At 47.0% G+C, this 13533-nt stretch overlaps 1 protein-coding gene across 2 annotated transcripts in view; it reads left to right on the forward strand.

Annotated features, from left to right (window-relative positions):
• Positions 1–974: 974 nt before the first annotated feature.
• Positions 975–13533, forward strand: part of LYN (LYN proto-oncogene, Src family tyrosine kinase) — a 110699-nt gene continuing 98140 nt past the window's right edge. For both annotated transcript variants that reach the window (XM_061123329.1, XM_061123332.1), the window contains exon 1: positions 975–1105. The gene's annotated coding sequence lies outside the window, so the exon portion shown is untranslated. The remainder of the gene's footprint in view (positions 1106–13533) is intronic.

Consider the following 13533-nt stretch of genomic DNA (forward strand, 5'->3'; position numbering starts at 1 on the left):
GCCCTATGCAGGTGTCTGCTGTTGACATAAACTCCAAAATCTACTACAGGGGACTAATTATTTCCTTGTAAATTCTGAGCTGCAGTGCAATGCTGGGATTCCAGGGAGCAGGAATCTTGCTTAGAACGTGTGGGTCAGACACTGATTCTCTACCCTGGGTTTTTAAGTGGTATTTACTCAGTTGGACCATGAGCTTGAAGATGAAGTCTTGTTTCAACAAACACTGGTCAGGTATGTGCAGCACGCAAGGATGCTGAGATGGTAGGAGGGAAAGATTAGGGCGATCATGACCGTGTGCAAGGCGCAGTGCCCTTTATAACCTCCCAGCAGCCCTGTCTCCATTTTTCCAGGAGGAAATTGAAGTCTTAAGGAACCAGGTAACTGCCAGACCATCTAACGCCACGGCCACCTCCACCCCCATCAGTACGCCCCCAGGTACACCCTTAAGGACAGACTCTACGGGTTAAGAGCTAAAGGAGACCCGGAGCATCCTCTTTCCAGAGGACTCCAAATGTTGGGGGACCCGAGCGCCCCCTCTGCTGCCAGGAGCACCCCTCTTCCTAATACTGGGGAGTAGGCTGGAAGGGAAGGAACCGAGACGCGAGGGGCTCCTTCGCTGTGCAGGACGCCAGCTGCCGGGCGAGCACCTGGAAGACCCTTCAGTCCGTCTGCAGGCTCCCGGGCTCTGCGCACCGGGACGCAAGTCTGTGCCTTCGAAGCGCTGCGCGACGGCCACGCCAGCGCCCCAAACCTTGGGCAGGGGCCAAACGGTCACTTCCCCGCCCTCCAGGCGCGGTATGCAAATCCGAGCACCAGGAAGTAGCTGGGACCTCCCGGCCGAGCTCGGCGACGGCCAGTTCCTCCGCCACTGCTCCGGGCCGCCGCCGCCGCTCGCTCCGGGCCGTGGCGCCTCCGGGCCGGTCGCCCTGCAGCCTCCAGCCCGCGGCAGGCGGGGCGGCCGCGCCACCCAGGCCCCCGCCCGCACCCCGCACCCCGCGCGCCTCCGCCTCGTCCTGCCTCGCCGGGCCGCCCCGTCGCGGCCCCATTTCGGACCCTCGGCCACCGTGGAGCGCCGCCGCCGCCCCGCGACTCACACACGGAGCTGGTGAGTCCCGGGCGGGACCCGGGAGGGGTGGAGGGGGGCTGCAGCGCGGGAGTGGGGAGCGCGCGGCAGGGCGGTGAGTACGCTCGGATGCCTTCCGCCCGCGGAGACTCGGCCCCGGGAGCGCGATCGCGGGGGCAGGCGGCTCCGCAGGTGTCTCGGTGCCCCGGGCGCAGGGGCGGGGCGGGTGCACCGCGGAGCCCTCCGGAGCTGCCTCTAGGGCCGGATGCTGTCCCCGCGCGGGCGGGGAAGCCCGTCTCCACGCGGAGCGCGCGCGCGGCGGGGATCCCCGAGGGGACCCCAGGCCTGCACAGTCGGGTCTCCCCTGCGGACCCCGGGGCCCCTCCGCGAACTGCGGGCATCTGCCCTTCTCGGGGCCCGGGCGGAGCTTGACGTCCGGGCGCTGCGGCGGAGGCGGTGCGCACCCTCCCGCCGAGCCCGGCGCCTCCCGGCCTGCGGAGCCGCAGCCCCGAGCCCCCTGCGGCCAAGAGGAAGCGAGAGTTATTTTAAGAATTCAGGGGTTGCCTTTCCTTCGCCTTGGGGGAAGGGTGTGAGCGTCAGTTCCCACTTTGCTGCGTTATCTCGGCCACTGTGGTGTCTTCGAGATGCTGAGCATTTATGTTTCATCTAATAGCAAGCGTGATCGTGGGGTATGTGTCTATGTGTGTGTGTGTCTGTTTGAATTACCCCAAATCCACCCAACTTCTTTGTCATCTCAGAAACTCGAGTTGAACCCAGGCTTCTCAGTTTCCTAGCTAAGTGTGAACTGGGGCCCGTTACTGAAATTCTCGGTTAGGGTTTCCTTGTCTACCTTCTGAGCTATTTATTGCATGTAAAGCTCCAAGCACATACTAGGCATTCCATAAACGGGGCTGTTATTATTGCAAATAATTTTGTCCATAACAACGAGACTCCCTGGTTCTTTGCAGTTTGATGATTTTAAACCTAAGACGGCTTATCCAATTTAGCCACTTGACCTTACTGATACACTGCATAATAAATACACCAGTGATTTACTGTCCCAAAGCAGTTCCCGGAGTCTGGCTCAGGCTAAGAACAAGCCAATGAGGAGGTTTGACTTACTTTTGATTTTTTGGCTACCCCCAGCTGTCTGTAGGGTTCAGAAGGGCTGGGGTGGGTGTAGGGGGTGGGTCTCTCTCTCCAGCACCTTCTAAAGCAGGGTGGAGGGAAATAGGCACTTACCAAGTCCTCGGAATCTGTCTTGTTAAGGTAAGCTCTGCCGGAAAAGGGTAGGATTCAGGTGGCTCCTTGTTCTGTCTTGGAAGTCAGTGTTTTGAGGCTTGAAGACATTTAATTTGATCACAAGAGGCTCTTGATGATTGGTCCTCTTTGGGTGCAGAATGGGGTAACCTTCTTCCTGAGAGAAGGATAGAGGGCAGCCGATGTGAAGGGAGAAAAAACAGGAGCCAGGAAGCCTGAGTTTGGGTGTCTTCCATCACTTATCAGAGCTGTGATTTGGGATAAATTACTTGGACCATTTATCCCATCAACATCTCCTTCACAGTGGTAATTAGCATTATATTATGATTTGCCCATATGTGTATAGTCTATTTTCACCACTACAATTAAATGTCCGTGAAAACAGCTTTGTCTGGTTTGTCCAAAAGGCCAGCCCTGGTGCCTGTCACACGGTCGAGATTGCTTGGAAGAAGGAAGGAGGGTCTCCTCCAAGCCTGGCCCCGTGCAAGTCTGAGGAACAGGGCTGGCCCCTAAGGCATCTGTAGCCCACTGGCCCTCTAGTCCTGGCTTCTAAAATGGGAATTGGAGGAACTTGACAGTCAAGCTATCCCAGTGCTAGAGTTCTCCGCTCAGGACTGGTTTCCGTGCTGTAACACTGGGAGAGAAGTCTTGATTTGGAGTGGTAAGATGCAGCCTGCAAAGCTGACATCTGGGCAAGCTGTTATGCAATCAAAAAGACACACAACATCCTAGAATCATCAATGTTGGAAAAGTTTGTAGAGTACTTGTGTGATACCTGAATGCTGCCCATGGCATTCTCTTAGCAGAAAAGTAGTCCAGCGAGGTAGTGATTCAATGATTCCCAAAGCTTTTTAGTTCCATTATTTTTGTATTAAAAAAAAAAAAAAAACCAAGACATTTGAGATGCTAACTGGTTCAAATGAATATATGGTGTTGTAACTTACAAACATGAAATCATATTATCCATAAACGAACCCATATTCATTTAAAATCTGCACAAATGGGAACACATGCCCCCCAGCATGGAACATTGCTATGGCCCACTCACACCACTGATCTGTGACCTCCGCGTCCTCAGGCTTGGGGAGAGTTGACAAGGAAACGTCATCACATCACTAGTTGGGAGGCTGATCAGTGACATGTTAATGTCAGAGACAGTCTCAGACCTTTCCTTGGCTCCTCTGCCAATGGTGGTACTGATGATTTTTGCTGATCCAGGGCTCTGAAGCCTTCTGAACACTGATTTCCTCCAAACCTCTCAGGACCCTGCACGGTAGGCAGGGACCAAAAAAAAAAAGAGGCGGGTTGCGGGGGGTGGGTTGGCATGTCCAAGGTCACAGGCCTGATTAAGTAGTCTCGTTGGGCCTAGTAGGTATGTTTTCCCACTCCAACTCTAAGAGCTTTTCCCACTTTTCTGCCTTTGGATCTGTAGTAGGTACTCCATTACTTAAAAGTAAAGAAATGAACTCATCATTCAATAAACATTTTAAGGACAGAATCACAAGGTCATCTTCTTCTATCACATGGAGAAGGTCTACACTAAGGAACTGTCAGAGTAAATGAGCTGGTGGACAAGTGAGCAGGGTGCGGAGGCTGTTCTGTCGAGCTGAGTTTCTGTGCCTTTCAACTTTGCTACCTGCTCAGGGAAAGGGGAGCCCTGATAAGTCCCCAGATGACATCTGTCCTGGTCACTGTCAGAGCAGCACTAGTCACTGCCTTCAGGGCTATTCCATGCTTATGGGTCAGCATGATGTTGTTGTTTAGTCGCTAAGTCGTGCCCAGCACTTTTCTGACCCCATGGACTGTAGCCCACCAGGCTCTTCTATCCTTGGGATTTCCCAGGCAAGAATCTTGGAGTGGTTTGCCATTTCCTTTTTCAGAGGATCTTCCCGACCCAGGGGTCCAATCCGAGTCTCCTGCATTGGCAGGTGTAATCTTTACCACTGAGCTACCTGGGAAGCCCCTGGGACAGTATAGAAACACTCAATGATACTTTGTAAAAAAGCTCCCCCTAGCTTCTTTATAAACCCTACCTGTATGGTTTTTTTTTGTTTTTTTTTTTTTTATAAACCAACCCTGTATAGTTGTTATAACAGTGAGAGGTGTCATTCGAGGGGAACATACCAGGTGAGGAGACAGGGCCCATGGGATGCATGTGGAAACACGCAGCCTCCTTCCTGGGCTCCTGTTGTGGACCAGGCTCATCCTAAGTCCACACTCCTATAATGGATAGACATTCCTTCCCAGCTTTTAAGACTGATGAGAAGGACAAGGAAGAGGAAGTTGGTCAGAAGTACTGAAAGATTTCTTACAGCTGCCTGGTTTCCTGATACTTAAATTGTGAAACCTTGAGTTCAGTCTCTCATCATTTCTGACATTTATTTTGAGTAAGTTCCCATTTGGGGGAGAAGCCCATGAGTAGAAAATAGTATGGAAATCTTCCCATAGTGGTGGTTTAGTTGCTAAGTCCTGTCTGACTCTTGCGACCCCACAGACTGTAGGCTCCTCTGTCAATGGGATATTCGAGATGAGAACACTGGAGTGGGTAGCCATGCCATTCCCTTCTTCAAGGGACCTTCCCCACCCAGGAATTGAACCCGGATCTCATGCATTGCAGGCAGATTATTTACTGACTGAGCTGCGAGGGAAGCCCTGCCCATGGAGGGATTCAAATTTTTGGAACACACCAGTTTAAAGACTCAGACCTTCTTTCAGATTCCCTTGACTGCATTAGCTGAAAGGGCTGTCTTGTCATTTAGAACAACAAGTTTCAGGAGTTACTTGGGATGATGTGTGGAAAAGGCTCATCCATGCTGGCCAGTTGCAGGGGCTATTATCACCCTGGTTCTTCCCTCTTGGGCTTTCTCTTCAGTCTTGTCCTGACGTTCACTTTGCCTTGTTGTTCTTGTTCAGTTGCTCAGTTGTGTCAGACTCTTCCTGACCCCACGGACTACAGCACGCCAGCTTTCCCTGTCCTTCACCATCTTCTGGAGCCTGCTCAAACTCATGTCCATTGAGTTGGTGATGCCATCCAACCTCTCATCCTCTGTCGTCCCTTTTCTCCTCCTGCTTTCAATCTTACCCGGCATCAGGGTCTTTTCCAGTGAGTTGGCTCATTGCATCAGGTGGCCGAAGTATTGGAACTTCAGCATCAGTCCTTCCAGTGAATATTCAGGGCTGATTTCCTTTAGAATTGATTGGTTTGAGCTCCTTACAGTCCAAGGGACTCTCAAGAGTCTTTTCCAACACCACAGTTTGAAAGCATCAATTCTTGGGCACTCAACCATTTCTAGCTCTCCCATCTGTATAAGACTACTAGAAAAACCATAGCTTTGACTATATAGACCTTTGTTGGCAAAATAATGTCTCTGCTTTTTAGTATGCTGTCTAGGTTGGTCATAGGTTTTCTTACAAGGAGCAAGTGGCTTTTAATTTCATGGCTGCAGTTACTGTCTGCATCTTAGTACTGACTAAGCATCAACACTCCCGATTTGCTGCCAAGCTGTTTAATGGCAGTTGTGTTTATAATCAGAATACAATTTTCCTTTTATAGAACTCTTCCAAAAAGTGTTGGTTACTTATCTCTGCTTTATGTACCGTCGACGTATGTCCAGTCTCTCCTCTCTAACTCTCCTCTCTTCAACTCTTTTCTCACTGTCTTACAGAGCCTGCATTGATAGGAACTGACCATTATTGGTTAACCTCAGTGTAACTGTGTTCTTTCTTCATTGTGCTTAGATGTGTAAGTGATGTTCCATAAAATGATGGACGAATGGGGATATGTTAACAGAGACCATTGGATGGATGTTTCTTGGTGCTTGCTGTGAGCTCTGCTCTCGATGAGCCGTAGGACTCGGAGAAGGAAGTCTTCATTGAGAGGTTCCGAGGGTCTTTAAGTGTCTCATTTCCTTTTTACCATTCACACTTAAGACAAAGTCAGATGTTATCGGGCCTGCCCACACTCTCCCCCTTTCTTTTTTTTTTTTTTAATTTTAGTTTTTTAACACCAAAAACATTTTGTACTGGGGTGTAGCCAATTAACAATGCGGTGATAGTTTCAGGTGGACAGCAAAGGGACTCAGCCCTACATATACATGTATCCATTCTCTCCCAAACCCCTTCCATCCAGACTGGTGCATAACACTGAGCAGAGTGCCATGTGCCATATAATAGGTTTTTATTGGTTATCCATTTTAAATATAGCAGTGTGTACATGACCTTCCCAAAGTCCTTAACTATATCCCTTCTTCCCGGCAACCATGAGTTCGTTTTCTAAGTCTGTGAGTCTCTTTCTGTTTTGTAAGTTCATTTGTATCATTTCTTTTTTAGATTCCACATATAAAGGATGTCCTATAATATTTCTCCTTCTCTGCCTGGCTTACTTCACTTGGTGTGACTCTCTAGGTCCATCCATGTTGCTGCAAATAGCCTTATTTCATTCTTTTTAATGGCTTCACACTCCCCCCTTTCTGTAAGCATCTAACATCACTCTCTGTATTGACCCCGAGTCATGCTGGTTGGAAGATCACTGTCAGCTCTCCCCAGTTCCCCGTTCCCTCTCCACTGGTCCAGGGCTTGGTGGGAACTGTGGTGACTTTTTGGCACTGGTGTGGGTCCCCAGTGAGACAGTAAGGCAGGTCTGGGCTCATCCTGCCTCCAGCCAGAGTGGAGATGTCTCCCAGGTGCTGGGCCTTCCGGGTGCCTCCAGTCTTCCTGGAAACGTTAACCCACACAGGGGCGAGGGCAGCTGAGAAGCTTGTCTCAGAGGGACTGTCTGGAGAGGGAGGCCCACTTCTGCTTTCCAGAGGGAAGCTGGGTCATAGAGCACAGAACTGCAGTGGGAGGCCCCAAGAAAGTGATACTTCCTTCTGCTTCGAAGGCCCAGGCCCGTCATTTGCCTGCAGCCCCACCTTCCTCACCACCCAGCCCTGCTTTTTCCTCTGGGTTGGGGTTCTTTCTACCATCTTCTTGGCAGTTGGTCCTTGAGAAGGCGGAAGGGAGGGGAGGGGAGGGAGGAACAGAATGAAGACAGTCCTCAGTGCGGAGCCTCCTGGGGTGGGGAGACGACTCCCACGGCCATGCTGGATTGTTCAGCCACAGAAAGATGTTCGTTTTGAAATTCTCCATCATGGAAATCATTACAAAACTCTGAGTAGAGGTTTTGAAATCTTTTAATGTTCAGGCAGTATAATTATTTCTTAATCTTAACTACAGTGGTTCAGTGCTGTTTTAAAAATTCTTTAAAAAAATAATAAAAATTCTTTAAGCTGTGTTAGTCAGTCGTGGCCAACTCTTTGTGACTCCCATGGGTGCAGCCTGTCAGGCTCCTCTGTCCAGGGGATTCTCCAGGCAAGAATACTCGAGAGGGTTGCCATTTCCTTCTCTAGGGGATCTTCCTGACCTAGGGATCAAATCTGGGTCTCCTACATTTGAAGGCAGATTTTTTACTATCTGAGCTACCAGCCTCTCCTTAAATACTTGGGGTAGATCAGTGACCTTTCAAACTTCTTTGACCTTGATCCATATCAAGAAGCATCATGTTTTATCTTGTGCCAGAATGCACATCCACCTGTATGTAAAGAAAGAAAGAGGAAGAGAGAAAGGAAATTTGGTGAAAAGCCCCTCCCCACAGCTTGTAGGGGGCGGGGAGTGTGACCCCAGGCAGTCCTCTGAGACCACCTTGGTGAGATGTAAAATACACAGAAGTGAGGAGTCCCTGGTGAGCTGGTGGTTAGGACTTTCTGCTTTCACTGCTGTGGCCTGGGTTCAGTCCTTGGTCTGGGAACTATGATCTAGCAAGCAGCTTGGCCCCAAAATAACTACATAAGTAAAGTAAAACACACAGAGGTGAGCCCAGCTATTCTATAAGCTCCTGTCCAATAAGGTTTATTACACAAACACAAATTAAGATACGTCTGGCTTTCCATGTGGCACTAGTGGTAAAGAACCCGCCTGTCAATGCAGAAGAACATAAGAGATGCCGGTACGATCCCTGGGTTGGGAAGATCCCCTGGAGGGCATGGCAACCCATTCCAGTATTCTTGCCTGGAGAATCCCATGGACAGAGGAGCCTGGCGGGCTACAGTCCATGGAGTCACAAAGAATCGAATATGACTGAAGCAACTTAGCATGCATACAATGAATGGTATACCTTGTAAATATCTTTCAAATAGAATTAAATTATACTTACTACTGTGAAAGATGTTCTTTAAAAAGCTGAACACAAGCTGAACAGTAATATATATTACCATTTCTGAAATACAGTGTTTATGTTGACACAATGATAAACTATGAATATCAATGAGTTTTTTATACTAAAGTTTTCAGTACTGATTTTTTTTGGGTGATGGGTGAATGCTGATTTTTCTTTTTTATGTCTTTCTTTTGTTACAAAGATTATGACTTATGTGGTTTTAGGACAGTGGTGTAATGGGCCATGACGCGTAATAAGCTGGCGTGACAGCAGGAAACTTTAAAGCAAAAATGGCACTTTTGATGGTTGTGTGGATATCATTGTAGGCAGACCGACCCTAGAGGAACTCATGCATTGCAGACAGTGTAAGCAGACATAATATTTTCCTAAAGAAGTGTCTACTGATATTTACTCATATTTAGTACTGAGAACCATTTGTTAGGCCCAGTTTCGGGGAGGAAACGCCGCGGGGGAGAAGGGGTCTGGGGTGGGGAGAACAGACAGGTTCGCACAGCATCCCTGGGTGGCCAGGCAATGATGAGGCGGTTCGCACAGGCACGAAGGACACGTGCCCCCAGGACCCTCAGTGTTGGATTTCACTGTGTAGACCAAGGTGAATCTTGTAGAAAGTCTTTGTAGGAAACCATTTTTTTTTTTTTTTCCCATCACAATCACCTTCTTGACTAGACTCTTATGTAACAAAGTATTGATGATGTTGCCAAGAAATGTAGAGACACGGAGACACTAAGTGATGGCTAAGTGTCCTCTGAATAGGTGAGTGTCATCCTCTGAATAGGTGGGTGATTAACAGGGGGAGGAATGGGGACTTCCACAGAAATTAACCAGGGGCTGGAAAGTAGTATTTATTGCCTTTGTACATGACCTCAGACTCATTTGTAATCACTAGCGAGCAGATACTTGGTCACTCCCCTGGCAGGTGATGACCTTGTCCAGACATTTATCTGAATCTTCTTGATGAGGCAACACTGCTGAGGGGAAAAAGGAGTTGAGTTCTAAGTTTCTGTAGGGTTATCAATATTTTCCATTTGACTTAAATGCAGACTGTTGGGCTTTCCCTGCAGTCCAGTGGTCAGGACTCTGGGCTCTCAGTGCAGGGGGCATGGGCTCGATTCCCAAAGGGTGCCAATAAATAAGTAAATAAATAAATGGAGACTGCTCTACAGCAGTGGCTTGGTGTTGGCCTTGTTCTTACCATATACAAATTGGTGTGTTTAAAAACATCACCATAACCAGGAATGGCAGCAGTTGGACAAAGTGGGATAATCAGGCAATTCTGCAAAGAATGCCCTTGCATAATCAGACATGGCCTGTTGAATATCTGCTGTATTCAGTGCCTGTTGCATGCTAAATTGCATCAGTCATGTGCAACTCTTTGCAACCCTATGGACTGCAGCCCCCAAGGGATTATTAGTTTTAACCTTGAGAGGAGATAGTGTAATGTGGTGGAAAGAAGATGGTCTTCCAGGTGACACAAACCAGAAGTCAGGTGAACTTCTGATCTGCCTGGGGCACCAGGAATCACCAGAGGCTAGGGGGTGAGCTCAGTGTTCTTGGCATTCAAAGATGCCCTCAGGAGTGGGACATGGGGCCATAGCGTGGTTCTCAGAGCAAGATTGGTTTTGCCCTAGACGGGTGAACACAGCACTCTGCAAACAGAAGGGCAGGACTCTTGGTGACAGTGAGGGGATGATGCTTGGTCATGTAGGGTTGGGGGAGAAGGAATTTACCACTTGAAGACCTTAAAGGGAGGCATCCTTAAATAATGAGAGACTTTATCATCCAAAGAGTGATGGACAAATACAATAGTGGACGTGCTCCTAGCTTCAAATAAGTTGCTCATACACAGTTTATGGCCATTAGGATAATTAAACACGCACCCGAAGGGTTGGCTTTTGTCTCTCTGGACCGTGTGGACTTTTCCAGCTGTTTCAACTTTAGTGCATGGCAGGTGTACATAAAAAACAAAATTCAACAAGTTCAGTTTCATAACTGTCTACATACCTTTTATTTTATGGTTTTCAATTATCTTTAAAGTTTTAAGTAAGTGAAGATAACCACTAAATGAGAAATTGATGGTCATTTTCCATAAATTCCTTTATCTGTGGATAACCTTTCAAAATTTTAATAGAAAAAATTTCTGAGCAGTTTGGTAAATGACTCAAATATTACCTTATTCCTATAGTTCTGTCTTCAGCGAAGGCTGTGCTGCACAGCTCCATTTAACAAATGACTCATCCCCTCTGGTGTCAAGTGTCAGCCACTGGACTCTGGACATCACCTGTCTACCTTGGTGTCCAACATGAAAATCAGACTCTCAGAGGAGGAAGATATCTTGGCTGTGTTTCTCGAACATAGGCCTTATCAAGCAGTCACTTTCTCTTGAGCACTGAGTCTCAAAAGTTAGCATCTGTCCCAGTGATGCTAACGGTGGTAGAGGAAGTGATGTTGTGAGAAGCACTGTGACAGGTATATATCCCCGTTGGCCAAAGTCGCCCATTTCATTTTTGCCCAGCTGTGGATATTAAAGAGTTTTTTTGTCTTGTACTATAATGTCTTATTTCTATGGTTTCTGCTTGTTGGTTCTAGTTCTGTGCTGTTTCTGCACAGTTGAAGCCAGCCGCTGTGGGACTGACTACCCAACCACTGTGGCTGTAAGTATGGAATGTGTAGGGACATAGCTGTTGTACTGTCCACCAGCACTATTACTTCACCTCTCTTCTAACAGAGCCCAGATTATGTTAAGATCCAGCTTCTCCATGCAAGTTTCTGCAAAAGTTTTCCACATCCCCATCTATAAACTGGCTCTGATTGGTTAAATGCTACTATTCTTACCAGTGATTGGTTCATGAGTGGTATACTTTGGGTTGGATGGTAATCAGTGAAAAAAAAGATGTTCCACAGATGGTCCAAAGATACAAACAGAAAAGGTGTAGGAGAGAGAGGAAAGAAGGAAAGTCAGACCTGGACAAAAGATAAAAAAAAAAAAAACACAATATGTGAAAGTCAGGAAATTGGAAATTGGAAAGAAGATAGTGTAAGTTATTCTGATCACTAATTTGTGATGTATACTGTATGTGGTTATCTGCTCTATGTTTGTCCTAGTCGCACAGACCGGTGTGGAATTAATGCTGATAACTGGGCTTCTGTAATCACAGTGGATTTTTTAAAATGTATATTTATTGGGAGAAAATTTATGACAAACCTAGACAGTGATTAAAAAGCAGAGACATCACTTTGCTGACAAAGGTCCATATAGTCAAAACCATGGTTTTTCCAGTAGTCATGTTTGAATGTGAGAGTTGGACCATAAAGAAGATTGATCACCCAAGAATTGATGCTTTTGAATTGTGGTACTGGAGAAGACTCTTGAGAGTCCCTTGGACAACAAGGAGATCAAACCAGTCAATCCTACAGGAAATCAACCCATAAATTCATTGGAAGGACTGATGCTGAAGCTCTAATACTTTGGCCACCTGATTCGAAGGACTGACTCATTGGAAAAGACCCTGATGCTGAGAAAGATTGAGGGAAGGAGGAGAAGGGGGTGACAGAGATGAGATGGTTGGATGGCATCACCAACTCAATGGACATGAGTTTGAGCAAACTCCAGGAGATAGTGAAGGACAGAGAAGCCTGGCGTGCTGCAGTCCATGGGGTTGCAAAGAGTCGGACACGACTATGCGACTGAACAGCAGCATATTTAAAAATACTGAGTGTTATGTGTCAGGCATTGTGGTGGGTTCTTGGGGGAAACATAAGCCTTAATAAGTGTGAACTTCCTGTCCTAAAGAGTTTATTGTGTTCTAGTCTGTCTGGGCTGTTCACACACCAGAGGCTGACAAATTAACTTGCTGTGGTCATGGGTGGGACAGTTACTTGCTCAGGAAATCCCTAGGCATCTGAATCAGTGCACAGAAACCAAGAGTTCTGGTAAAGAAGGAAGGCAGCGTGTGAAGTGGTTAGAGCACAGTATATGAAATTAATCACATTTGGCTTCAAATTCCAGGTTTGTCTCTTCCTAGTCATAAGGTGCTGGTTTTGCTGACCTCAGATTTAAACCTCAGAAGCTGGTTGTGGGGATTCCAGAATGTAACAGGTTCAGAACTAAACTATATTTGAAGCACATAGCCAATGGTAGTCATTGTTATGAACAAAAGAAAGTTGCTTAGGATCATTACTACCAAAAAAATCAAACTGACAGAAAGAAAACCCAGAAGATAACAAATGTTGGTGAGGATATAGAGAAATTGGAATCTTTCTGCACTGCTGTTGGTACTGTGAAATGGTGCAGACCCTTTGGAAAACAGTATGGCAGTTACTCCCAAAATTAAACACAGAATTACCTTTCAATTCAGCAGTTCCACTTGTCGGTATAGACCCCCCAGAATTGAAAGGGGGGTCTCCAAGAGATATCTGTACACCTACATTCATAGTAGCATTATTCACAATAGCCAGGGGGTGGAAGCAACCCAAATGTCCATCAACAGGTGAATGGATAAACAAAATGTGGTATATACATACAAGGGAATATCATACAGCCTTGAAAAGGAAGGAGACTCTGATGCAGGCTACAACACAGATAAATCTTGAAAACAGTATGTTAAGAGAAATAAAAGGACAAATATTGTATGATTCCATCTATGAGATCCTTTTGCTGTTGTTCATTTGCTAAAGTCCTGTCCAACTTTTTACGACCCCATGAGTTGCAGCTTGCTGGGCTTCTGTGTCCTTCACTATCTCCTGGAGTTTGCTGAAACTCATGTCTGTTGAATTGGTGATGCCATCCAACCACCTCATCCTCTGCCACTCTTCTCCTCCTGCCCTCAATCTTTCCCAGCATCCGTGTCATTTCCAATGACTCAGCTCTTCGTATCAGGTGCCCAAAGAATTAGAGCTTCTGCATCAGTCCTTTCAATGAATATTCAGGGTTGATTTCCTTTAGGATTGACTGGTTTGGTCAGAAGTCAAATTTATAGAGACAGGAAATAGAATGGTG

Source organism: Dama dama, chromosome 21, assembly GCF_033118175.1.
Source record: "Dama dama isolate Ldn47 chromosome 21, ASM3311817v1, whole genome shotgun sequence".
Lineage (NCBI taxonomy): Eukaryota > Metazoa > Chordata > Mammalia > Artiodactyla > Cervidae > Dama > Dama dama.